Genomic DNA, 26,287 nt, shown 5'->3' with positions numbered 1-26,287 from the left:
GTTTCAGTTTGAGTTGGGAATACAGTAAACATAAAATGAAGAGGGTTTTTTTTTGTGAAGAAACATTTTAAAATTTGTTTCTAGTTATCTGAGACTAAGGTTATAAATGACAGGTCTGTAGAAGATAATTTCATGTGATACTTTCATTCTTGATGTCCTCCAGGTGCTCTTTTATTTTTCCCTGTTAGATTTCTGTATGACAGCTTTTAGATTGCACTGTTGTATCCTGCTGCTCTCCATTCTAATCATATAATCGGTTTAATAATGACATATATGACCCCCTGGTATGAAATCGTGCTTTAGAAAATAGTTTTGCATATGAAGTATAAGTATCAATTTGCCCTATAGATGTGGTATATCTAAAAATTGACATGGGTGAAACTTTGATAATTTAACTTGTATAAGAATGTCAGATTAATTTAGGAAAAAAATTAGCAAGTGAACTTAGAAGGTGAATTTTATATCTCAGACCCACCTTTATTTAGGTTTTCAGATATTAGACTATTTTTACAGTGTTTCTTTTACATGCATATGATAAATCTAACTTAAGTAACTCAGCATTCATTGGTCAGCTAGTATACCCTTTTTAAGAAAGTTTCTGTGCCTTTTGAGTATTGAGTTTCACACTTAGGACAAACTCCATGGTAATACATCCCCTTGAATTTTAAATAAATGTTTAATAACTTATCACTAGGACTCAAATTTTTGTTGTAATTTTTACATTAGAATACGACAGCATTATAATATAAAAACCAGCTAAAATCTGCACTGAAACCATGGGGATAGGGGGATTTAGATGATGTAGTCATTCTTTTATGCCCATTCTGCTTTAGACTTGGACTACTGTCATTAGTAGATCAGGCTTGAGATTGTGTCACCATTCAGTGCCATCTGCTTGCATGTGTAGTAAACAGTAGGCTTTAGACACTCATTATAAAGAATCATTGCTTTGTGGTGTTCTTAGCTGGCTCTGCTTAGGTTCAAGTACACTGGTCTGAGCTTGTGTCTACAGTGTGTCACAGTTTAGATCTTTTGCAACCATAACACTTCCACAGCCATGTGTTTAATGTCTTCTATATGTTGATGTGCTGAGGGTGGACATGTAAAGTTTTTTTAGCAAAGAAGATGCCTGTTAAATAGTAAAACCACTATTGCCTATTAAAAATGCCTATTAAATCAGTAAAATTTTAAAATGATTTTTAAAACACATTCAAATACTGTACTTTTAAAAGGAAGAAATTCTTTATATGAAGCACCCACCATCTCTTCTCCAACTATGGTTAATTTTCAGTTTCTTGACCTATTTGTTTAGTCCTATAATAAGCCAAAGTGTTCTGTATAAAATCAATCATATAATTGCATTTGTCTGCACTATTTTTAAAAACTGCTGTATTAAGGGAGAAAAGCAGATCACCAGTTTTACATACCATGATTTCAGCTGTTACTTCTAAAAAATGTCTATTTATATGTTGAATATAGGCTAAAAGGAAACACCAAAAGGACCGAAGTTGTTATCTTGAAGTTGGGATTACAGGTGATTTTTTTTTTCTTTTTACACCTTTTATTTTCTGACTTTTATACATTGCTCATATATTTTATAATTAGAAAATGAAAGTTGTAAAATTAATTCATTATAGAATATAAGATTAAATTTAATAAAAGTTTTAAAGATGGAAGATTCTGAGGGGATAATGAGTTAAAGGTTTTAATGAATTAATAAACAGGATGCATTCCTCAGGTGGAATTGTGTGTAATGATAAAATCTGTACTTTAAAACAAAAACAAGCAAAATTAAGTTGTCTTTTTCTGGATATAAGGAGTGAGAGAAATGGGAAAAGTGTTGTACTACTCAGGTAATGACTTAGAAAACTTTTGTTTGATTCTTCTAATTCAGGTTGCCTCATTCACATTCATTTATATATTTTATAAATAATTGTTTAATTACAAAATTTAAACTTATTTATATAAATGATATGCCAAATTTCACTTTGAATATTTGGTCATTTAATGATGTATTTGTGGTCAGTAGGCAAAACACCTGGTGAACATTTGTATCTTTATTTCTCAGTTTTTTCATCTGTAAAATGGAAAAAGAACAGCACCTATTTCTTACACATATTGGAGGATTAAATAAGTATGTCTGGCATACAAAAAGCACTTAAATATTTTGCTGCCATTATTATCACTACCATCAGCACTTGGTATTGATCTCTGTAAGAAATTGGAGTAGATCACTAGGAACTGGAGCAATTCTTATGCTTTGTATCTACTTTTTTGTCTAATCCCATATATTCTTTTTTTTATTTATTTAAGATATCATTGATATACAATCTTATGTAGTTTTCACATGAGCAGCATTATGGTTTCAACATACACCCATATTATCAAATCCTCCCCCACACCATTGCAACCACTGTCCATCAGTCTAGTAAAATCCTATTACTTGTCTTTCCCAAAATCAGCACCTGGTTTTTTTTCTTTTTCTTTTTTTTATTTTTTATTTTGTATCATTAATCTACAATTACATGAAGAACATTATGTTTACTAGGCTCCCCCCTTCACCAAGTCCCCCCAACAAACCCCATTACAATCACTGTCCATCTGGTTTTTAACAGAATCTTAATCTAGTGTTTTTGCTGGATTCCAGCAGGTTTCTTTATAGAAAACCATTAATCATTGCAAAAGAATTATGCTTTTTTTCACTTTGAGAGTTTTCTAGGGAATATCTAATATATATGAGTGATTTTTAAAGCAGAATAATATAAATTACTCAATTTGCTGAAAATAGGAGATGGGACATATAATGATTTTTATACATGGGATGGAAATATAACCAAGCACTTAGAATGGATGAATCTCATTTAAATATATCAATATAGGTAAATCCTAATACAATGATTTTCAAGGAAAACAGGAATTTGTAAAAAAAAAAAAGGGCATGAGACCATATTCAGTATTTTAAGGAATATGTGTGTGTGACTACATATACATATACATAAAGTTTAAATTATTATTATTTATTTTTATTATGATATCATTAATATACAATCACATGAGTAACACGGTTACTAGATTCCTGCCATTATCAAGTCCCCACCACATAACCCATTACAGTCCCTGTCCATCAGCATAGTAAGATATGCTATAGAGTCACTACTTGTCTTCTCTGTGTTATACTGCCTTTCCCGTGCCCACCTCCCTCCTCCCCCCACCCCCACCACATTATGTGTGCTAATCATAATTCCCCTTAATCCCCTTATCCCTCCCCAGTCCCTTTCCCTTTGGTAACTGTTAGTCCATTCTTGGGTTCCGTGAGTCTGCTGCAGTTTTCTTCCTTCAGTTTTTGCTTTGTTATTATACTCCACAAATGAGGGAAATCATTTGGTACTTGTCTTTCTCCACCTGGATTACTTCACTGAGCGTAATACGCTCCAGTTCCATCCATGTTGTTGCAAATGGTAGGATTTGTTTTCTTCTTATGGCTGAATAATATTCCATTGTGTATATGTACTACATCTTCTTTATCCATTCATCTACTGATGGACACTTAGGTTGCTTCCATAGGTGATCTACAGTATTATATTGGTTTCATGTATACAATATAGTGATTCAACAGTTAACCCCAACTAGTGTGGTTACTATCTGTCAACATAGAAAGATGTTACCAAAAAAAAAAAAAAAAAAGCAATATACCATATTTAGTATTTTAAGGGATATGTGAATACATACACATATACATAAAGTTTAAATTACTATTTTTTAATTGAAGTATAGTTGATCTAAAATATTATGTTGGTTTCAGGTATACAGCATAGTGATTCAACAATTAACCCCAACTAGTGTAGTTACTGTCAACATAGAAAGATGTTACACAACTATTGATTATATTTATATTCTCTATGCTGTATACTTTGGTTTTCAAAGTAAAAACATTTTTGTTTTTAAAACGAAACACTAATTTTGAGGCAGTTTTACCTTTAAATTTAATCACTCACACCATTACTAAAATCTTTAAATATTGATTATGATCTTTGTAACTATGTTTTATATGAGCTAACTTTATTTTTTAAGACATGCTCTTAAGTGAGACTACCAAATGCTTTTAGTGTTCAAATGCTCTAGTTTATCTTATGAAAAATCTCTCCTGAGAGTATTATACTCAACACTAGGATGAAGACTAACATAATAAATATAATAGGTGATCTTCAGTACCTAGGCAGTTAAGACAGCACTATTTTCTAAGAGTGGCTTCTCTTAGAGTTGAGTTGTCACCGCAGTGAGCCTAGACTCAGCACAGAGGTTTACCTTGCTTTGGGTTATGGTTCATCATCTAGTGAAGTGAAAACCAACTGTTTTCTTTTGTGGTAGTGGTCATCCTTTTACATGGTATGTCTAAAAAAATTATCTTCTCAAATAATTTGGTCTGTTGAGGCTAACCACTTAACCAAGTTGCAGATTTTATTCTATGGTGCAAAATTTAACTTAAAAACTTTGTGAATGGGCAAGAAGCTAGGCCCTTTCTGCAGAATCACAGCAGCAAACTAGTGACAGCCTGTGCTTGAGCATTAACTCATGATGACTTCAGACCTGTGGCTAAACCTGTGTGATTGCTTGGATATACTGCCTTACCATTCCCATTGGTGTGCTGCTTTGTTTTCTGAAGCCATATCAGAGACTTCAAATTCATTTAAATGAATAATCCATGTAAGGAGTATGTTTGATTTTAACCAAATGTTGTCTGAGATTATTGTAAATGATAATAAAAATCAGAATGTGTGATAAACATTTGTGTTTTTAAAACTACAAAGTATTTCCATTTTATTATTTTTCATTATTTAAAATATTTTCCCCTTACAGTAAATGTTGTGATAAATTAGTACCAGTAAGACTTTAGTAATAGCTGTCTGGTGGAAAAGATTCTTAATAGGTTTGTTAGAATATACATCTCCACTGCACATAGAAGTTGGGAAATTTTGTTTTGTACTTGACAAAAAGCAAACTGTTTTCAGGAAAGCATCAAGTAATTTTTACTGGCTCTTTATATAATAATTTTCCTATTCAAAGTATAATTAAAGTAATCCTTGAATATTCCTTTAGTCACAACTTTTAAAAAATTTTTGTGATTTTTACCTAAACAGGTAATACATTATAAAAAGTAATAGAGGTTAACTTAAAAAAATACAGATCAAGTAAAAAATACCAGATAAGGCAAAAATAGTAGTTACCAATTTGCTATGTATCCTTACAGAAAATTTCCTGTGTGAACATACATATATGCATATGTAGAAATAGTTTTGTTTTCATACCTGCTTTTTTTTTTTTTAAGTTTTCAGATGTAGAGGTGAGACATGGAGACTAGAAATGTTCTCTACTAACATGCTGTGATACCAAATCAAAATTTCATTCTTAAGAGAGAAATTTTGGCAAGTTCTCCCATATCTACCTTTGCTCTTCACCTATATTCTTTTCTTTTAATCACCACTCCTTTTGAGAGGAAAGAAGTATGTGTGGTGGGTCTCAACTCTGGTTTGGGCTGTATATTAGAATTAACTCAAGAGTTTTGAGAAATAACCCACATTCTGGCTCTACCATAGACAGATTCTTTTTTTTTTTTTTTCAGTTTAAACAAAACACATTTATTACATCTTTGAAACATATTTCTGTGGGTCAGGAATATGGAAACAGCTGAACTGGTTCTCTGCCTAAGGTCTCACCAGGCATAGTTAAGGTGTCAGCTGGAATGAGATTTTTTTTTTTTTGGATTTACACTTTTTTTTTTTTTTTGCTATCATAAATCTACAATTACATGAAGAACACTATGTTTAACAGGCTCCCCCCCCCTCACCAAGTCCCCCCCCACACACCCCACTACAGTCACTGTCCATCAGTGTAGCATGGTGGTGATTATACAACATATACATTGTACATGCTAATACATGTATACATGCTAATAGTATACATGCTAATAGTAATGCCCCCTTTCTTTTTCCCCGCCCTTATCCCTCCTTTCCCACCCATCATCCCCAGTCCCTTTCCCTTTGATAACTGTTAGTCCATTCTTGGGTTCGTAGACAGATTCTTATTAATTGGTCATGATGAGGCAAGATATGTGGGAGGAGAATATGCTTTATCTTAGCTTGCACTTAGAGGCTTGCTTGAGATTCTGAATTCAGGTGTGGGTTGGGAGAAAGCAATGATTAAATCCAAGGGGGCATCTTCCTTAGTTTCCTGCCTTCAAGAAGGAAGACAGGCATAGGTGTCTTTGTGATCTTTCAAATTCTCTAAGGAATGGTCTGCCACAAACTTCTTCATTTATTCTAGTGTTGGTTCATCATAGAGTTTGTAATACTTTAATTCTAAGGAAAATCAGTATCATTAATGGGGTGCAGATTAGATAGACAAGATAAATGATAAAGCAGTATAGTGTTGTGGTTAACCACACAGATACTAGAGCCAAACTGCCTGGATTGTAATCCTGGTTCTGTACTTCATGTCCGTTGAGCTTGGACAAGTTTGTTTTAGCCTCTCTGCCTCATCTACAAAGTGGGGATAATATTCCCAACCTCGTAGAAATGTTGTGAAGATTTAAAATATTAATATATGTAAAGTACTCAAAATAGTATTTTATACATGGTAACTACTCAATAGGTAATAGTAAATTTATTTCTTTTCTTTTTTTCTCTTTCCTAACATTTCCTACCCTTTTCTTGATAAATCCTCCTGAAGATAAGCTTTTGCTTTCTCTGATAAACTAGAGCAGGGGTCAGCAAACTTTTTTTGTAAAGGACTAGATAATAAATATTTTAGGTCATATGGTTTCTGTTGCAATACTCTACTATTGTAGGGCAAAAGCATTCATAGACTGTAAGTAAATAAATAAACATGGCTGTGTCCGCTTGATTCAGACATTGACATTCTAATTTCAAATTCGAATTTCAACTGTATAATTTTTACATGTCACGAAGTGCTATATTTCTTTTGTTTGGAAAATCATTTAAGAATATAAAAACATTTGTTTATAAACCACACAAAAGTAAGCTGTGGACCCGATCTGGCATGTGGGTCATAGTTTGGTGATCCCTGAACTAGAGTAAAGGAACCTGCACATTCTGACAACTGTTTCAGACACCCTTTCTTTCTTTTAAGCATACTGTCATTCTTTAATTTCCCTGTACTTTGGAGGAATCCACAAAATTAGTTCTATTGCCATCAGATTTAGTATTTAAAAATCTGCACACTGCACTGATCTTTAACTGTTAGCATATGTGTTAAACAGTGAACTCCTGTGGACTTTTTTCCTCTTGGTGACATATAGGTATATTTAATGTTCTTTGGTTGTAAGTGACAGAAACAGACTTTGTCTTGTTCTCAGCACCGGCACATAGTAGGTGTTTTTGCATTAGGGTTCTCCAGAGAGTAGGATGTGTACGTGCACACACACATACACATTTTATTATGTGTGTGTGTGTGTGTGTATATATATATATATATATATATATATATATATATATATATATATATGTATGTATGTATGTATGTATATATTTGTGTGTGTGTATGTGTGTGTGTGTGTGTGAAGAAAGATTCATTTCAAGGAATTGGCCTGACAGGTCCAAACTTAATAGGGCAGGCCAGTTGGAAACTCTGGCAACCTTGTGGCAGAATTTCTTCTTCAGTGAAAACTCAAAAGAGTTTTGCCTTTAAGGGCTTTCAGCTGATTGGATAAGGCCCTCCCCCCCACACACATTATTTTACTTAAAGTCAATTGATTATAGATGTTAACTGTATTTATATAATACCTCCACAAAAACACCTAGATTCGTGTTTGTTTGAATAACTGGGTGCCATAGCCTAGCAAGTTGACTCATGTAACTAACCATAACATAGTTCAATATTTTTCCAATAAAAAGATGAGCAAATGGCTAAAATGGTTAAGTTAAGCAGAAGAAAAGTTATTTATATGAAGGATGTTGAGTAACAGAATTTAAGTAAAAAATGAACCAGGGAAGTTTGCAAGGGTAGCAGGCACAAATAGTGTCTTTAGTGTACTGCAATCAAAATGAATCACAGCTCTAACCATTTCCATCTTCACATCCTTCTACTAAAGATTCAGCTTCTTAGGAAATTCAGCCTGATTGGCCTAGCTTGAGTTTGAGTGACATGTCTCTTGCTCACAGAGGGTGGCACACCTTGTTTGACATTCCCACCAAAACTTCAGTGAGGGAGACAAGGGTTATTTCCCAGTAGTCAGATAATATACCAAAAGGACTAGGAAGGAATACTAGACATACAAAAATAACAAATACCCACTTCACCAACTCTTGATGTATGTCCATATAGAGGGGCAGCTGGTGAGGCTGACATGGAAAAGGGCCAGATCATGGAGGACTTGTAAAGCCCTGATAATGAGCTTGGGCCATATCCTCTAGAATAATAAGCTTTTTGGGGATCGTATATCCCATTGAGAATTTGAAATTTTTAGACCAAATTTTGGGCCCTCTTCCTCTCTTCAGAAAAATCATACTTAATGCTTTAGAAAGGGTTTGTTTTTGTTTATTTTTTTCATAGTGTTCCAAGAGATTCTTGTACCTCTGTGGTCAGTGGGAAGAGGGCCTAGTCTCTTAACCCAAAAGGTTAAGAGCCCATAGGGAAAGGGTATAATATATACTATTTAAGGATTTTAGGTAGGGGAACCACAGTAGAGTTGCATTTTAAGGAAATCATCCTGGCTTATATTGGAGAATGGAGTCTAGGGATATAAGCCTAGAGACTAAAAACAATCATCATATCTCTTCCCTCAGCTTCTGATATTTGCATTTTGCTGAATCTCCTTAATCCCTTTGATTGCTCATGGAAGGATTTGGTTAAGAGATGATGGGGGCCTTAATTAACATGGTGGTAATAGGGATGGAAAAGGGTGAACAATTTCAAGAAATATTTAGATAAAATCCACAGAGCTAGCTTGGCTGTTGATTATATATGGGAACAGAGTCAAGTATGGCTTACATGTTTCTAGCTTGAATGACAAAATTGCAGGGGAGTTAGTAGAGGGAGGGTGGAAGGGTGAGCCTTATATAAGGAGGAACTTTATCCTGAGTGGGATTTAAGGAAAAAAGATGATAGTGACTGGGCTTGATAAGTTCATCAAGGAGGGAAAGGAATGAGAGAGGAAGTAGGGCAAAGATTGATAAAAGAATTGATGTGTGCAGTATTGGGGGCCCAGGTGAGATTTCAGCCCAGAAGTTTATAGTAGTGACATCAGTTACATAATGGTATTTTCCCCAGCAATGAAAAGAGATTTTAAGATACATTCATGGTTGATGTTGTTGTACTGGCTGATACTGTGGGCAACACAGGAATGCATGGAATCGAAGGATCTTTGCAAAGAATAACTTAAATAAAGATGGTAGTAATGATATAGAGCAAACACATATGGAGCCCTTACTGTGTGCAAGACACATTTATAAGTGTGCTTTAAAGATACTAACTCATTTACGCAAATTAACTCTGTGAAATAGGCACTGTTACCCCCGTGGTGAGCCTGAGGCACAAAGAGGCTGAGATGTGCCTGGTATGCAGAGCAAGTAAGTGACAGAGCTGGACTTGAGACCCAGGAAGTTAGGTCCCAAAGTCTTTGCTCGATGCTGTACTGATGATCACCCTTGGAGTCAGAGAGGAGAGGAGGTGATGGGCTCTGAGATGGTCAATAGATCAGTGTGTGAAGTTTCAGTGAGTGGAAAACTGGTGCTGTGCGGTTTTCCTCAAATCTTTCTTTTTTGCTTACCAGTTTTTTTTTTGTTAAGGTATTATTGATATACACTCTTATGAAGGCTTCACATGAAAAAACAATGTGGTTACTACATTTACCCATATTATCAAGTCCCCACCCATACCCCATTGCAGTCACTGTCCATCAGTGTAGTAAGATGCCACAGATTGCCTATTTGCCTTCTCTGCTACACTGTCTTCCCCATGAACCCCTATACCATGTGTACTAAACATACTACCCCTCAATCCCCTTCTCCCTTCCTCCCCACCCGCCCTCCCACATCCCTCTCCTTTGGTAACCACTAGTTCCTTCTTGGAGTCCCTGAGTCTGCTGCTGTTTTGTTCCTTCAGTTCTGCTTCGTTGTTATACTCCACAAATGAGGGAAATCATTTGGCACTTGTCTTTCTCCACCTGGCTTATTTCACTGAGCATAATGTCCTCCAGCTCCATCCATGTTGTTGCAAATGGTAGGAATTGTTTGTTTCTTATGGCTGAATAGTATTCAGTTGTGTATATGTACCACTTTTTCTTTATCCATTCATCTACTGATGGACACTTAGATTGCTTCCACATCTTGGTTATTATTGTAAATAGTGCTGCAGTAAACATAGGGGTGCATATGTCTTTTTGAATCTGAGAACTTGTATTCTTTGGGTAAATTCCAAGGAGTGGGATTCTGGGGTCAAATGGTATTTCTATTTTTAGTTTTTTGAGGAACCTCCATACTGCTTTCCACTATGGTTGAACTAGCTTACATTCCCACCAGCAGTGTAGGAGGGTTCCCCTTTCTCCACATCCTCGCCAGCATTTGTTGTTCTTAGTCTCTTCAATGCTGGCCATCCTTACTGGTGTGAGGTGATATCTCATTGGGGCTTTAATTTGCATTTCCCTGATGATTAGTGATGTGGAGCATCTTTTCATGTGTCTGCTGGCCATCTGAATTTCTTCTTTGGAGAACTGTCTCTCCATATCCTCTGCCCATTTGTTAATCTGGTTATTTGCATTTTGGGTGTTGAGGCGTGTAAGTTCTTTATGTATTTTGCATGTTAACCCCTTGTCAGGTATGTCATTTACAAATATATTCTCCCATACTGTAGGATGACTTTTTGTTCTGTTGATGATGTCCTTTGCCGTACAGGAACTTTTTAGTTTGATGTAGTCCCATGTGTTCATTTTTGCTTTTGTTTCCGTTGCTCGAGGAGATGCATTCAGAAAGAAGTTGCTCATGCTTATATTCAGGAGATTTTTGCCTATGTTGTCTTCTAAGAGTTTTATGGTTTCATGACTTACATTCAGGTCTTTGATCCATTTCTAGTTTACTTTTGTATGTGGGGTTAAACAATAATCCAGTTTCATTCTCTGGCATGTAGCTGCCCAGTATTGCCAAGACTACCTGTTGAAGAGGCTGTCATTTCCCCATTGTATTTCCATGGCTCCTTATCATATATTAATTGACCATATGTGGTTGGATTTATATCAGGGTTCTGTAGTCTGTTCCACTGGTCTGTGGCTCTGTTCTTGTGCCAGTACCAAATTGTCTTGATTACTGTGGCTTTGTAGTAGAGCCTGAAGTTGGGGAGCATAATTGCCCCTGCTTTATTCTTCCTTCTCAGGATTGCTTTGGCTGTTCAGGGTCTTTTGTGGTTCTGTATGAATGTTAGAACGATTTTCTCTAGTTCATTGAAGAATGCTATTGGTATTTGGATAGGAATTGCATTGAATATGTAGATTGCTTTAGGCAGGATGGCCATTTTGACAATATTAATTCTTCCTATCCATGAGCATGGGATGTGTTTCCATTGATTGGTATCTTCTTTTAATTTCTCTCATGAGTGTCTTGTAGTTTTCAGAGTATCGGTCTTTCATTTCCTTTGTTAGGTTTATTCCTATGTATTTTATTCTTTTTGATGTAACTGTGAATGAAATTGTTTTCCTGATTTCTCTCTCTGGTAGTTCATTGTTACTGTATAGGAATATCAGAGATTTCTCTGTATTAATTTTGTATCCTGCAACTTTGCTAAATTCAGATATTAGATCTAGTAGCTTTGAGTGGATTCTTTAGGGTTTTTTATGTACAGTATCATGTCATCTGCAAAAAGGAACAGTTTAACTTCTTCCTTGACAATCTGGATGCCTTTTATTTCTCTGTGTTGTCTGATTGCTGTGGCTAGGACCTCCAGAACTATGTTGAATACAAGTGGGGAGAGTGGGTATTGTCTTGTTCCTGATCTTAAAGGAAAAGCTTTCAGCTTCTTGCTATTTAGTATAATGTTGGCTGTGGGTTTGTCATATATGGCCTTTATTATATTGAGGTACTTGCCCTCTATACCCATTTTGTTGAGAGTTTTTATCATGAATGGATGTTGAATTTTGTCTAATGCTTTCTCAGCATCTATGGAGATGATCATGTGGTTTCTGTCCTTCTTTTTGTTGATGTGGAGTATGATGTTGATGGATTTTCCAGTGTTGTACCATCCTTGCATCCCTGGAATAAATCCTACTTGATCATGATGGATGATCTTTTTGGTGTATTTTTGAGTTCTGTTTGCTAATATTTTGTTGAGTATTTTTGCATCTATGTTCATCAGGGATATTGGTCTGTAATTTTCTTTTTTTGTGGCGTCTTTGCCTGGTTCTGGTATTAGAGTGATGCTGGCCTCATAGAATGAGTTTGGAAGTATTCCCTCTTCTACTTTTTAGAAAACTTTGAGGAGGATGGATTTTAGGTCTTCACTAAATGTTTGAAAAAATTCAGTGGTGAAGCCATCTGGCCTAGGACTTTTGTTCTTAGGCAGGTTTTTGCTAACCAGTTCAATTTCATTGCTGTTCAGATTTTCTGTTTCTTTCTGGGTAAGCCTTGGAAGGTTATATTTTTCTAGAATGTTGTCCATTTTTTCTAGGTTATCCAGTTTATTAGCATATAATTTTTCGTAGTATTCTCTTGTATTTCTGTGGTGTCCGTAGTGATTTTTCCTTTCTCATTTCTGATTCTGTTTATGTGAGTAGACTCTCTTTTTTTCTTGATAAGACTGACTAGGGGTTTATCTATTTTGTTTATTTTCTTGAAGAACCAGCTCCTGCTTTCATTGATTCTTTCTATTGTTTTATTCTTCTCTATTTTATTTATTTCTGCTCTAATCTTTATTATGTCCCTCCTTCTACTGACTTTGGGCCTCATTTGTTCTTCATTTTCTAGTTTCGTTAATTGTGAGTTTAGACTACTCATATGCGATTGTTCTTCTTTCCAGAGGTAGGCCTGTATTGCAATGTACTTACCTCTTAGCATGGCCTTCACTGTGTCCCACAGATTTTGTGGTGTTCAAATATTGTCATTTGTCTCCATATATTGCTTGATCTCTGTTTTTATTTGGTCATTGATCCATTGGTTATGTAGGAGCATGTTGTGAAGCCTCCATGTGTTTGTGGGATTTTTCATTTTCTTGCATAATTTATTTCTAGTTCCATACCTTTGCCTTCTGAGAAACTAGTTGGTACAATTTCAATCTTTCTGAAATTACCGAGGCTCTTTTTGTGGTCTAGTATAATGATCTATTCTTGAAAATGTTCCATGTGCACTTGAGGAGAATGTGTATTCTGTTGGTTTTGGGTGTAGAATTCTGTAAATGTCTGTTAGGTCCATCTGTTCTAATGCGCTGTTCAGTGCCTCTGTCTCCTTACTTATTTTCTTTCTGGTTGATCTTTCCTTCAGAGTGAGTCGTGTTTTGAAGTCTTCTAGAATGAATGCATTGCATTCTGTTTCCCCTTTTAATTCTGTTAGTATTTGTTTCACATATGTAGGTGCTCCTGTGTTGAGCGCATAGATATTTATAACAGTTATATCCTCTTGTTGGATTGTCCCTTTTATCACTATGTAATGTCCTTCTTTGTCTCTTGTGACTTCTTTGTTTTGAAGTCTATTTTGTCTGATACAAGTACTGCAACTCCTGCTTTTTTCTCCCTATTAGTTGCATGAAGTATCTTTTTCCATCCCTTCACTTTTAGTCCATGTATGTCTTTGGGTTTAAAGTGAGTCTCTTCTAGGCAGCACATAGATGGGTCTTGTTTTTTTATCCATTCAGTGACTCTGTGTCTTTTGATTGGTGCATTCAGACCATTTAATTTAGGGTGATTGTAGATAGGTCTGTACTTACTGCCATTGCAGGCTTTGGATTCGTGCTTACCAAAGGTTCAAGGTTAACTTCCTTACTACCTAAGATTTAACTTATTTCATATAATATGTTATTACAAACAAAATCTAAAGGTTCTTTTTTTTTCCTCCTCCTTTTTCTTCCTCCTCCATTCTTTATATATTAGCTATCATATTCTGTACTCTTTGTCTATTCCTTGATTGACTTTGGGGATAGTTAATTTAATTTTGCATTTCCTTTGTAATTAGCTGTTCTACTTCCTTTGCTGTGGTTTATTACCTCTAGTGACAGCTATTCAACCTTAGGAACACTTCCATCTACAGTAGTCCCTCCAAAATACACTGTAGAGATGGTTTGTAGGAAGTAAATTCTCTCAGCTTTTGCTTATCTGGAAATTGTTTAATCCCTCCTTCAAATTTAAGTGATAATCTTGCCGGATAAAGTAACCTTGGTTCGAGGCCCTTCTGCTTCATTGCATTAAATACATCATGCCACTCCCTTCTGGCCTCTAAGGTTTCTGCTGAGAAGTCTGATGATAGAGTGATGGGCTTTCCTTTGTATGTGATCTTATTTCTCTCTCTGGCTGCTTTTAATAGTCTGTACTTATCCTTGATCTCTGCCATTTTAATTACTATATGTCTAGGTGTTGTCTTCCTTGGGTCCCTTGTGTTGGGAGATCTGTGGATCTCCATGGCCTGAGAGACTATCTCCTTCCCCAGATTGATGAAGTTTTCAGCAATTACCTTCTCAAAGACACTTTCTATCCCTTTTTCTCTCTTCTGGTACCCCTATAATACAAATATTGTTCCGTTTGGATTGACCACACAGTTCTCTCAACATTCTTTCATTCTTGGAGATCCTTTTTTCTCTGTGTGCCACAGCTTCTTTGTATTCCTCTTCTCTAGTTTTATTTCATTTACTGTCTCCTCCACTATCTAATCTGCTTTTAATACTCCCCACTGTGCTCTTCAGCGATTGTATCTCCAACCTGAATTCATTCCTGAGTTCTTAATATCTTTCTGTACCTCCGTGAGCAAGTTAATGATTTTTATTTTGAACTCCCTTTAAGGAAGATTCATTAGGTCGATGTCATTTAAATCTTTCTCAGGAGTTGTATTAATAATTTTACTTTGATCCAGGTTCCTTTGGTGTTTCATATTTGTATATGGTGCCCTCTAGTGTCCACAAGCTCTACCCTTTGGAGCTGCTCAGCCCCTGAAGCAATGTCAGTGGTCACAACGGAGCGGTATTGGTGCCTGGTGGGAGGAAAGAGCTGTTTCCTGCTTCCCGGCTGCTATGCCTGTCTCCACTGCCTGAACCAGTGCGTGGAGCACACAGGTATAAGCCTCTATGCTTTGCGTTTGTAGTTGCTATAGATAGATCTTCCCTCTGACTGGCCTAACGCCAGAGTAGTGTTTGCCAGTTTGTGAGCCAGGTGGGGCTGGCTGCAAGAAAGGTGCAGTAGGCTGCATATCACGAAGGGGGTCTTTGGAGCTGTGTAGCCAGCCAGGGAGCTGGAGCACCTGAAAATCGTGAAAGCTCCCAAGCTGCTGGGCAGAGTGAACCCAGACAATTTTGTCTAACTGTCCTTTCTCCTGAGCAGTAAGCTCTATACAATCCTTGCCCCTTTAGCAGCCCTCTTGCTGAGGGCTTCCTTGTTAGGAAGTCTCTCAGACTGCCCACCTTTCTTTTGTGCCAGAGCAGCCAGATATGGATCCCTGCTTTCCATAAGCTGCTGGAATCTCAGTCTCTCCAGGAATTCTGCCTGTCTTAGCTTTCCAATCCCCTAATCATGAGAGTACCATGCAAGCACCATGAAATGTAGGTTTGTGCTGCTAGAGCAGATCTCCGGAGTTAGGTATTCAGCAGCCTCAGGCCTCCACTCTCTCCCTGCTCCGTTTCTCTTCCTCCCGCTGGTGAGCTGGGGTGGAGGAATGGCTTGGGTCCTGCCGGGCCACAGCTGTGGTACATTACCCTGTTCTGTGAGGTCTGCTCTTTTCTCCAGGTGTATGCAGTCTGGCACAGCCCTCTTTCCTGTTGCTCTTTCAGGATTAGTTGTATCAATTATATTTTCATTTTATATGTGGTTTTAGGAGGAAGCCTCTGTCTCACCTCTCATGCCACCATCTTTAATCCTCTCTCCAAGAATTCTCTTTCTTCGGGTGGTTTTTTATTTGACTATAAATATTTTATCCCAGTTAACAAGCTTAGGCCAAATCTGGGCCTCAAAGTAAGCTCTTTGTATGTTTGTAAATAATTATAATACTTATTTCTTCTTGATTGATTTCTTTTAACTAATGTGAAGTTAAGTTGGTCAATTATCAACAAGAGATTGTAGTAATTTATTTTGAAGAACCTTGCTAATTATGTGAGTCCAAAAGTATTAGACTCAAGTAAAATGTCAAGAGTTGGTAATTTTATCATTTATTTGTATGTAGCACTTTTCACATTTCACAATTTGTGTATGCTGTTTGTTCTGATACTTTCATACACACCAAAGAATTAAGATAGGTCTAGATACTGAGAAGTTTGTCCTTATCAATGTTAATGTGTACCAGTGTTGTAGACTGTCAGTCTTTTAGTCTGTATTGTATTGAGAATTACTCTTCAGTGAAAACAGCTAGTATACTTGGAGCCTAGAACTAATTCTACATAGAAATTCCTCTATAGTCATTATATCATAAGGTATATTAACAAAGTCACTGCTTAACTGTGATATAATTTGTTTACTTGTGATGTTTTGTGTGTGTGTGATTGCTTGGAATTTCATATATCATGGGAGTAATTCTTTTTTTTTGACAATTTCAAGATTGTTATTATACCCACATATTTTGTTTTTATAATTTTAATTATTTTATTAAACACTGTTTCTTTGGCAGTGGTTCAGCAGTTACTAATTATGAAATCCTCCACCCCCACTAGTGCAGTTACTACTGTCTATCAAACATAGGAAGATGTTACAGAATCATTGTATAGCCTCATTATGTATTAGATCTTGCATTAATCTATACATAGGTAAAGTTGGAAATAGGGAAAGCAGGGGTAATATTAGTTGGTTATGCGAGAGAAAGTGGGTAGACCTGGAGATATTTTACTGGTGATCATTTCTGCCAACAATATTTATGCACTCCTACATTGCAGCAAGGACTCAGCACATTTCAACCACAGTGACTTAGATTTAAAGTCATTGATTGGAATGGGCTTTCTTAAAATAATTCAGCCACTGTAAGCAAATGTGGCTTAATTCTGAACTTCAAAGAATTAGATAGAAGCTGAAATTAGAATAACACATGATGTGTTATCTCACCCTTTCCTTCATCTATTGTGTAGTCTTCTGGTTATTAACTACTATTTATCAGTTTTGTAGTATTTGAGTATGGAAAGAAATTGAGATGAAGTGCACATCTGGACAAAATTTTGTCTTTTTCTTGTATTTGGTTTTTTTTTCTTTTTACTGTAGGAATTGCAAATAAACATCATTTAGGAAGACAGCATAGGTTTAGGTTAAGAACATGGGTGCTGGAAGCATGTTTCCTGAATTACCATTCCAGCTATGCAAATTACTGTCTGTGTCTTATAGTAAGATAATTTTCTTAGCTTTACTTAATTTAGCTATAATATAAATGATAATAATACCTCTACATTATGGTCATGTAAATCAAATGGTATGGTCTGTATGCGTAGTTAGCATGGAATAGTAGATATTATCATTGTTTTATTACCCCTTCTTTTCTGTTGATCAGAACTTCACTACTGATTCCAACTTAAGTTTTGAGATTACTATTTGGTTCCTTTTGAAATTTTAGCAGTTTAGGAGTACTTAAAGGAGTATTTAGTACATAATTCCCTTTAGCTAGAATAAGCTAAAGATGCAAAAGATGAATATTGTTTTAGATTCCTAAGACCTGAGGAACAGTTCTGAATGCTTTTATTTTCTTGGTTAATCTTTATGTCATTCAGAGTAAGACTAGTTTGTGCTGATTTCTCTTCTGTTAGAAAACCTTAAAAATTAATCAGGACCATAGAGTTCATTGATGTCATTAGGAAAAATACTTCTTATCACTATGAAGATCCTATAAATAGAACTCTCGTTTACACTTATTTTAATAGTGAAAACTTCCTTTGGTTTAGAATTCTCCTAAAATATCTAATATTATTTGTAGAGTGCTTTTTACAAACTTACATAAACTTTGTCTCATTTGATCTTCACAATTCTGTGAAAAAGGACAGATGGAATCCCTTCTATTGTTAAATGAGAATTCTGGGCTTTGAAGAAGTTCATTGATTTGCCCAAAGATAAATAGCTTATTATGTCTGCTATATCTTACATTAGTTTGCATTCTACTCTATCAAAGAGCTTCTATGTAGAATCAACTCCTTCTATATGATCAACCTGTAATTTCCAGAATGTAAAACTCAAATTGTTGAAATTACTAGATTTTCACGTTTGCCAGAAGTATGTACCTTTTGCTTGAGTTTTTTTAGCTACATATCAAGCTTAGAGGAACACAGTATTTTCTGCCTTATTAGTATAATTTTAATCTTATTTGTAGCTTGAGGATTTAGAGATATTTGATTCATTAAGTATGTCCTTAAAGTACATTTGGTGCTAGAAAATAATTTTAATGAGCTAATTGACTCTATAATTTTGATGCAGAGGGCATTATGAAAGATTTTTTTCATTGATTCTTATGATATTCTTGGGCTGCTCAATTTCAAAAGAAAGATGACATTTTACTGTTAGTAATCATTTTAAAAATAGTATGCTTTAAGTATGTAAATATCTATAGGGAGATACTTTTTTTTATTTAATTGAGGACAGTTTTTGTGCACGAAGTTCAGTTCAATTATTTAGAACTTCTGCTCTTGCATTCATGGGCTCTGTGCAAATCACTATGAAGGAATTAGTCCTTATCTTGGTTCAACAAGATTGATATTGATAGAGAAGGCAAGGCTAATTATGAATCAGTCAGAGTAGAAGTTACCAAACTACTATCTAAAGGCCTGTTTTTGTATGGATCTCAAGCTAGGCATTTGCTTTTGTTGTTTACAAAACAAACAAAAAACAGAGGAGACTAACATAGGCCATATGTGGCCCACAAAGTGTAAAATATTTGCTCTTTGGCCCTTTGCAGAAAAATTTGCAGACTATGAATTAGAGAAATATGTATCACATAAAATCTAACCGGAGACATTAGGAAATACAAATCAAAACCACAAGTGAGATACTGTTGTATACCCACTAGGAAAGCTGTAATCAAAAATGGACATTAACAAGTGTTAACAAGGATGCAGAGAGATTAGAACTCTAATACATTGCTAGTGCAACTGTAAAATTGTACAGTTGCTATAGAAAACAATTTCTCAGTTCCTCAAAAAGTTAAACACAGAGTTACCATATGACCCAGCAGTTCCATTCTAGGTATTTACCCAAGAGAATTGAAAAGCTATTCACATAAAAACTTGTACATTATCCTCAAACATTGTTAGTCTTAATAGCCAAGAAGTAGAAAAAGCTCAAATATCCATCAGCTGATGAATAAACAAAATGTAGTATAGTCTTACAGTTAGTAGAATATTATTCAGCCATAAAAAGAAATGAAGTACTGATACATGCTACAACATGGATGAACCTTGAAAAACATGATAAGCCACATCTGAAAGCTCACACATTCTTTTATTTCATCTATAGAAATGTCTAGAATTGTCAAATCCATAGAGACAAAAAGTAGATGGATTGTTGCCAGAGGCTGGGGGAAAGAATGAAATGGGGAATGACTGACTACTAATGAGTACAGAGTTTCTTTTTAGGGCTATGAAAATGTTATGGAGTTATATAGTGGTGATGGTGTACAATCTTGTGAGTGCAGTTTAAATCATTGAATTGTACACTTTAAAATGGTGAATTATCTTAACAAGAGAAAATATAACCAGAGACTGTTTTTATTAAATAAGTAATGAGAGACCAGGTAAAGAAGAGAAGACTACAGGCCTGTGTTAATGGATTTAACTTTGATATTGGGGCTTGAAATGCACCCCAAAGGGCATGGAGGATTGGAATAGAAAAAGAGGAAGTGGGTATGTGTCATTGCAGATCTCAGGAAGGGGTATAAACCAAGGTATTGGTGTTTGACAGAAGAGGAAGAAGTGGCAAGACGTAAGAGGAAGAGAGACAGCTGAGTCTCTCATTTTTAATGGGACTTCTAAACTGGCACTAATTTGGACTTCTTAACTAATTTGTCCTGCTAGGGGTCATGCTCTGTGCTATCATTTTCATGGAATAAATTATATATTCTTTTAGCCTAAGGCAGGAGTTTTTTAATTCCAGCCAGAAAGCAAGAGCCAAACAGCTGTCTGTCATGATGCTTTTAACGGGTCATTGTAAGGATTTTAGTTTTCAGTATATGCTTTGAGGAATTTGCTACTATCTTTTTTGTTTTGCTTTTAACCAATTTTAAGTCATTCAAAGTATCTGATTTTTTTTTGTTACTCAGAATAAAAGTTCTTAATAATACTGTTCCTTATACTTTACAGTTTATAAAGTTCTTTCACATGTATTGTCTCATAGATGGTATCATTCCCATTTTAAACATAAAAGCGGTAGTATGACAGAGTGATTAGGAGCCAGGACGGGGGCACTAAAGTCAACCTAGATTCAAATCCTGGTTCTGCCATTTACTGATTGTGGGCAAGTTTTGAGTTATTTAAACTCTCTAGGTCTTACGTTTTCTCTTGTGTAAAGTTTTAATTATAGTATCATAGAGTTGTATTTAAATAAATTGACAAAAATGCAACTCTTAGACTCATGCTTGGCCCTAAGTGTTATACTGTTATTTAAGGTCATGAGAATTGAGTGCAAGGTTAAGTCCAAAATTTTCTAATTGATAAGCAGTAGAGCCAGCACTTAATTAAGGTGTTCTGAATTCAAGTCCTATTTTTCTTGTTGCTTTTACCAGATTTTGTTATACATTTATTTATTGGATATACATTTGCAACTTTTTAAACTTTCATTTAAATGGAGACCAGTGAACCAGATATTAATAACACTAGTCTTTCTGACTTCTTACAATAGAGCTTTCATTCCTAAACCCCGTCTTTTTGCTTTAATCCACTGATATCCACAGTTATAAACCAGATTATGAACTATGAAGGAAAAATGACAAAGGAAACATTGATATAATATAATTAACAAAAATTAACTTGAGTATGATAACATAAATAATTAAAAGCAAATAATGCCTATGGGAGGTACCTGGAGTAATCAAAAGGTGTCTGTCCTTAATAAATAGAGCAGACTGATTGATAGGAAAGCAACTTTTTTCAAAGACAAATAAGAAAAGAATAGTCAGTTCACCAAAGAAAAAAGATGTGACTGATAAATATTTAAAAAACAGATTAACCTCACCAGTTAGTCAAAGAAGTTTAAAGTAGGATAATACATTTTTGGTGATACAATTGACAAAATAACATTCAGGTTAAAATAAGAAAATTTAAGTTGAACTTCCATGCTGTTAGAGATACTGTGAAATGGAATCCATATATTCCTGATGGGAATGTAAATTGATAAAACTATTAATAATCTCCGTTATGAACCTTAAAAATGTTCCTGACCTTAGATCTAGTAGTCCCATTTAAGAATGTACTCCAGAATAAAAAATGATAACTCTGGATAAAAATTTATGCACAAAGATTTACTGCAGCATTATCTATAATAACAGAAAACATTTGGATATACCCAGCAAAAATTAAATCATCGTACATTTATTGCAGTAGTGTTTGTTAAGGAGTTTTATTAAAAATTTTAATGACCTTGGAAAAAGATGAGATTATGTTTGGGGTGGGGGAAGCAAGATTCAAAATTGCAACACTGTAACCTCTAGTGTCAAGCAGTAATGTAGTCTTGAAAATAAATGGTTCATTCTGGACATTAACTGAGTAGCTCTTAAAAGTGTTTGATGTACTGAACTTCTACCTGCTGTAAAAATAAATAAAACCTCTTTTTAACCCAAATTCTCTTTCCCTTGTAGTGGTGGCCATCACTTTCTCTTCTTTAAGCAAACTTGAAAAATTGTCTACAGTGCTGTTACCCATTTCTCACCTCCCAGTTTTTCTTGAACCTAATAAGGCTTTTTTGTTCTTAGGTAGTCCACTGAAATGAGCTCACCTAGTCTCCAGTGACCCCCAGTGGTTAGGTCTCAGTCCTCAACTTGATTTCTCAGCAGCATTTAACAGTTGATTACTACTTCCTCTTCTTTGAAATATTTTCTTCACTCTGTTCCAAGAAACCACACATGTGGTTTTCCCCTACCTTACTGGCTGCTACTGCTTGTCCTCGTTTACTTGCTCTTCTACCTATGATTATTTTAACAGTTAATATGGTGAATTATGTATTTTTTTAATTGTAATAAAGTACATCTAACAAAATTACCATTGTAATCATTTTTAAGTGTACATTTCAGTGGCATTAAGTACATTCACATTTTTGTGAAACTGTTAACCGCTATCCATGTCCAGAATTTTTTTCATCTTCCCAAACTGAAACTCTGTACCCATTAAACTGTGACTCCCCATTTCTCCCTCCCCCCATCCTCTGGCAACCACCATTCTACTTTGTATCTCATGAAATTGCCTGTTGACTACTCTCATTACTGGTCCTTTTGTGACTGCTTGTTTCACTTAACAATGTTCTCAAGGTTCATCCATGTTGTAGCATGTGTCACAATTTCCTTCTTTTTTAAAGCCGAAAAATACTCCATTATGTGTATATGTGTACACGCAGACCACGTTTTGTTTATCCATTCATCTGTTGGTAGATACCTGGGTTACTTCCACTTTGCAGCTGTTACAATACTCTACTCTGAATGTGGGTGTGACAGGTATCTCTTTGAGTCTCTATGCTTTCAGTTCTCTTGGGTAGGTACTAACAAGTGGAATTGTTGGATTGTATGGTAAGTCTATCTGTGATCTTTGGAGGAACTACCATATGATGTTCCACACTCCCATCAACAGTGCACAAGGTTCCAATTTCTCCCAACTTTTGTTACTTTCTGGTTGCTTTGTTTGTTTTGGTAATAACTGTCCTAATTGGATGTGAAATGGTATTTCATTATGGTTTTGATTTGCATTTCCCTAACAATGAGCATCTTTTCATGTACTTATTGGCCTCTTGTATATCTTAAGAGAAATATCTATTCAAGCGTTCAGTTCATTCTTTAACTGGGTGGTTTGTTTTTGTTGTTGAGTTTAGGAGTTTTTAACATACTGTGGATATTCATCTTTACCAGTTACATGATTTGCAAATGTTTTCTCCCATTCCATTGTCTGCCATTTTACACAACTAGTTTGTCCTTTGATTCAGAGGTTTAAAATTTTGATGTAGTCTAATTTATTTTTTCTTTGTTGTCTATATGCTTTTGAGGTTATATCCAATAAATCCTTGCCAAATCCAATGTCATGAAACTTTCCTCTGTGTTTTCTTTTTTCTTTTCTTTTTTTCAAATCTCATCCTTTTTTAAATTATTCTGCTACCTGAGCACTAACATACAGCCTTGGGAGAGAACAAAGCTTTTTTTAAATTTATTTTTGTATCATTAATCTACAATTAAATGAGGACCATTATGTTTACTAGACACCCCCCATCATCAATTCCCTCCCACATACCCCATTACAGTCACTGTCCATCAGCGTAGTAAGATGCTATAGAATCACTACTTGTCTTCTCTGTGTTGTACAGCCCTCCCCATGACCCCCCCTACATTATGTCTGCTAATAGTAATGCCCCTTTTTCCCCCCTTATCCCTCCCTTCCTACCCATCCTCCCCAGTCCCTTTCCCTTTGGTAACTGTTAGTCCATTCTTGGGTTCTCTGAGTCTGCTGCTGTTTTGTTCCTTCAGTTTTTTTCTTTGTTCGTATATTCCACAGATAAGTGAAATCATTTGATACTTCTCTTTTTCCGCCTGGCTTATTTCACTGAGCATAATACCCTCCAGCTCCATCCATGTTGTTGCAAATGGTAGGATTTGTTTTCTTCTTATGGCTAAATAATATTCCATTGTATATATGTACCACATCTTTATCCATTCATCTACTGATGGACACTTAGGTTGCTTCCATTTCTTGGCTATTGTAAATAGTGCTGCGATAAACATAGGGGTGCATATGTCTTTTTGAAACTGGGCTGCTGCATTCTTAGGGTAAATTCCTAGGAGTGGAATTCCTGGGTCAAATGGTATTTCTCTTTTTAGTTTTTTGAGGAACCTCCATACTGCTTTCCACAATGGATGAACTAATTTACATTCCTACCAGCAGTGTAGGAGGGTTCCCCTTCCTCCAAAACCTCACCAACATTTGTTGTTGTTTGTCTTTTGGATGGTGGCCATCCTTGCTGGTGTGAGGTGATATCTCATTGTGGTTTTAATTTGCATTTCCCTGATGATTAGTGATGGTGGAGCATCTTTTCATGTGTCTGTTGGCCATCTGAATTTCTTCTTTGGTGAAGTGTCTTTTCAGATCCTGTGCCCATTTTTTAATTGGATTATTTGCTTTTTGTTTGTTGAGGTGCGTGAGCTCTTTATATATTTTGGCTGTCAACCCTTTATCGGATCTGTCTCTGTGTTTTAAGAGCTTTATAGTTTTGCTCTTACTTTAGGTCTTTGATTGATTTTGAATTAATTTTTGCATATAAGGTAAACTAAGGATCCAACTTAATTATTTTGCATGTGAATACCCAGTTTTCCCAGTTCCGTTTGTTGAAAAGACTGTCCTTTCCTCATAAATGGTATTAGCGTCCTTGTTGAAAATCATTTGATCATTTTTATAAGGCTTTATTATTTCTGGGCTCTCTATTCTACTCACATTATATTTTCATTTTCATTCTGTCCAAAATATGGATTTCCCTTTTAATTTCCTTTTTGAATGATAGATTGTTTAGAGGTATGTTGTTTGGTTTCCAGATTTTGGGGGATTTTCTTGATGTCTTTCTGTTACTGATTTCTAAGTTAATTCTATGGTCAGAAAACATACTCCATATGATTTAAATTTATTGATATTATGGTGTGTCTTGGTAAATATCCCATATGCACTTGAAAATAATTTTTATTTTGTTGTTGAGTGAAGTATTCCATAAATAGCAATTATATCCAATTGATTGACAGTATTATTCAGTTCAACTATATCCTTACTGATTTTCTGCCTGCTGGGTCTGTCAATTACTGATAAAGGGTTGTTGAAGTCTCCAGCTATAATAATGAATTCATCTGTTTCTCCTTGCTGTTATATCAGTTTTTACCTCACGTATTTTGATTCTCTGCCAGGCACATGCACATTAACGATTATTATGTCTCTTGGAGAATTGACCCCTTTATCATTATGTAATGCCTCTCTTTATCCCTGATAACTTTCCCTTGCTCTGAAGTCTACTTTGTCTGAAATTAATGTAGCTAGTCCAGTTTTCTTTTGATTAGTGTTAGCATGGTAAATCTTGTTCTGTCCCTTTACTTTTAATCTATCTAGGTCTTTATATTTACAGTCGGTTTCTTGTAGACAACATGTAGTTGGAACTGGATTTTTTTGATCTGCTCTCACAGTCTTTTTTTTTTTTTTTAGTTGGTGTATTTAGAGCATTGATACTTAACATGATTTCTAATATAGCTGGATTAATGGCTACCATAGTTGTTACTGTTTTTTTATTCATTGCTCTTGTTCTTTGTTTCTTTTTTTTTTTTTTACTACCTTCTGGTTTTAATTAAATGTTCTATATGATTTCATTTTTTCTTCTTATCATATCAATTCTTTTTTAAAAAAGTGGTTTCCTTTGAATTTAAATACACATTTATAACTAATTGAGGTTCACTTTCATATAATACTCTACCACTTTAAAGATAGTACAAGTACTTTAAGAGTATTCCCAGTTTGTCTCACCAATCCCTTGTGACATTGCTGTCATTCATTCACTTATCCACAAGCTGTAATCACCTAATATAGTGTTGCTATTATTATTTTAAACTCTTAGATTAATCAAGGATAAGAAAAATAAAAGATTTTCTTTTCCTGCATGTATTCATAGTTAGATTCAATTTTCTGACCTAAATTGTTTCCCTTCTTTCTAAAAAACTTAACATTTCTTGTAGGGCAGGTCTACTGGTGACAAGTTCCCTGAATTTTTGTTTATCTGGGATAACCTGTGTTTCTCCTTTATTTGAAGGATACTTTCATTGGATATACAATTATAGCTTGTTTGGTTTTTTCTTTCAACACTAAATATTTCACTCCACTGTCTTCATGCTTGTGTAACTTCTGAAGAGAAGTCTGATATAATTCTTATTCTTGCTCTTCTAGTAAGGTGTTTTTTCCCCTCTGGCTTCTTTTAACA

General features: G+C 35.2%; 1 protein-coding gene across 6 annotated transcripts in view; it reads left to right on the top strand.

Annotated features, from left to right (window-relative positions):
• The window catches only part of RAP1A (RAP1A, member of RAS oncogene family), a 75,939-nt gene that overhangs the window by 11,785 nt on the left and 37,867 nt on the right, over nucleotides 1-26,287 (top strand). The window contains exon 5 of one of the 6 annotated variants that reach the window (XM_037005377.2): nucleotides 1,480-1,534. The exons of the other annotated variants lie outside the window; for them this stretch is intronic. The gene's annotated coding sequence lies outside the window, so the exon portion shown is untranslated. The remainder of the gene's footprint in view (nucleotides 1-1,479; nucleotides 1,535-26,287) is intronic. 6 annotated transcript variants of the gene reach the window in all.

Source organism: Manis javanica, chromosome 4, assembly GCF_040802235.1.
Source record: "Manis javanica isolate MJ-LG chromosome 4, MJ_LKY, whole genome shotgun sequence".
In the NCBI taxonomy this organism is placed as follows: domain Eukaryota; kingdom Metazoa; phylum Chordata; class Mammalia; order Pholidota; family Manidae; genus Manis; species Manis javanica.
The sequence above is the reverse complement of the archived record's forward strand: the minus strand, read 5'-3'. Positions and strand labels throughout refer to the sequence as shown.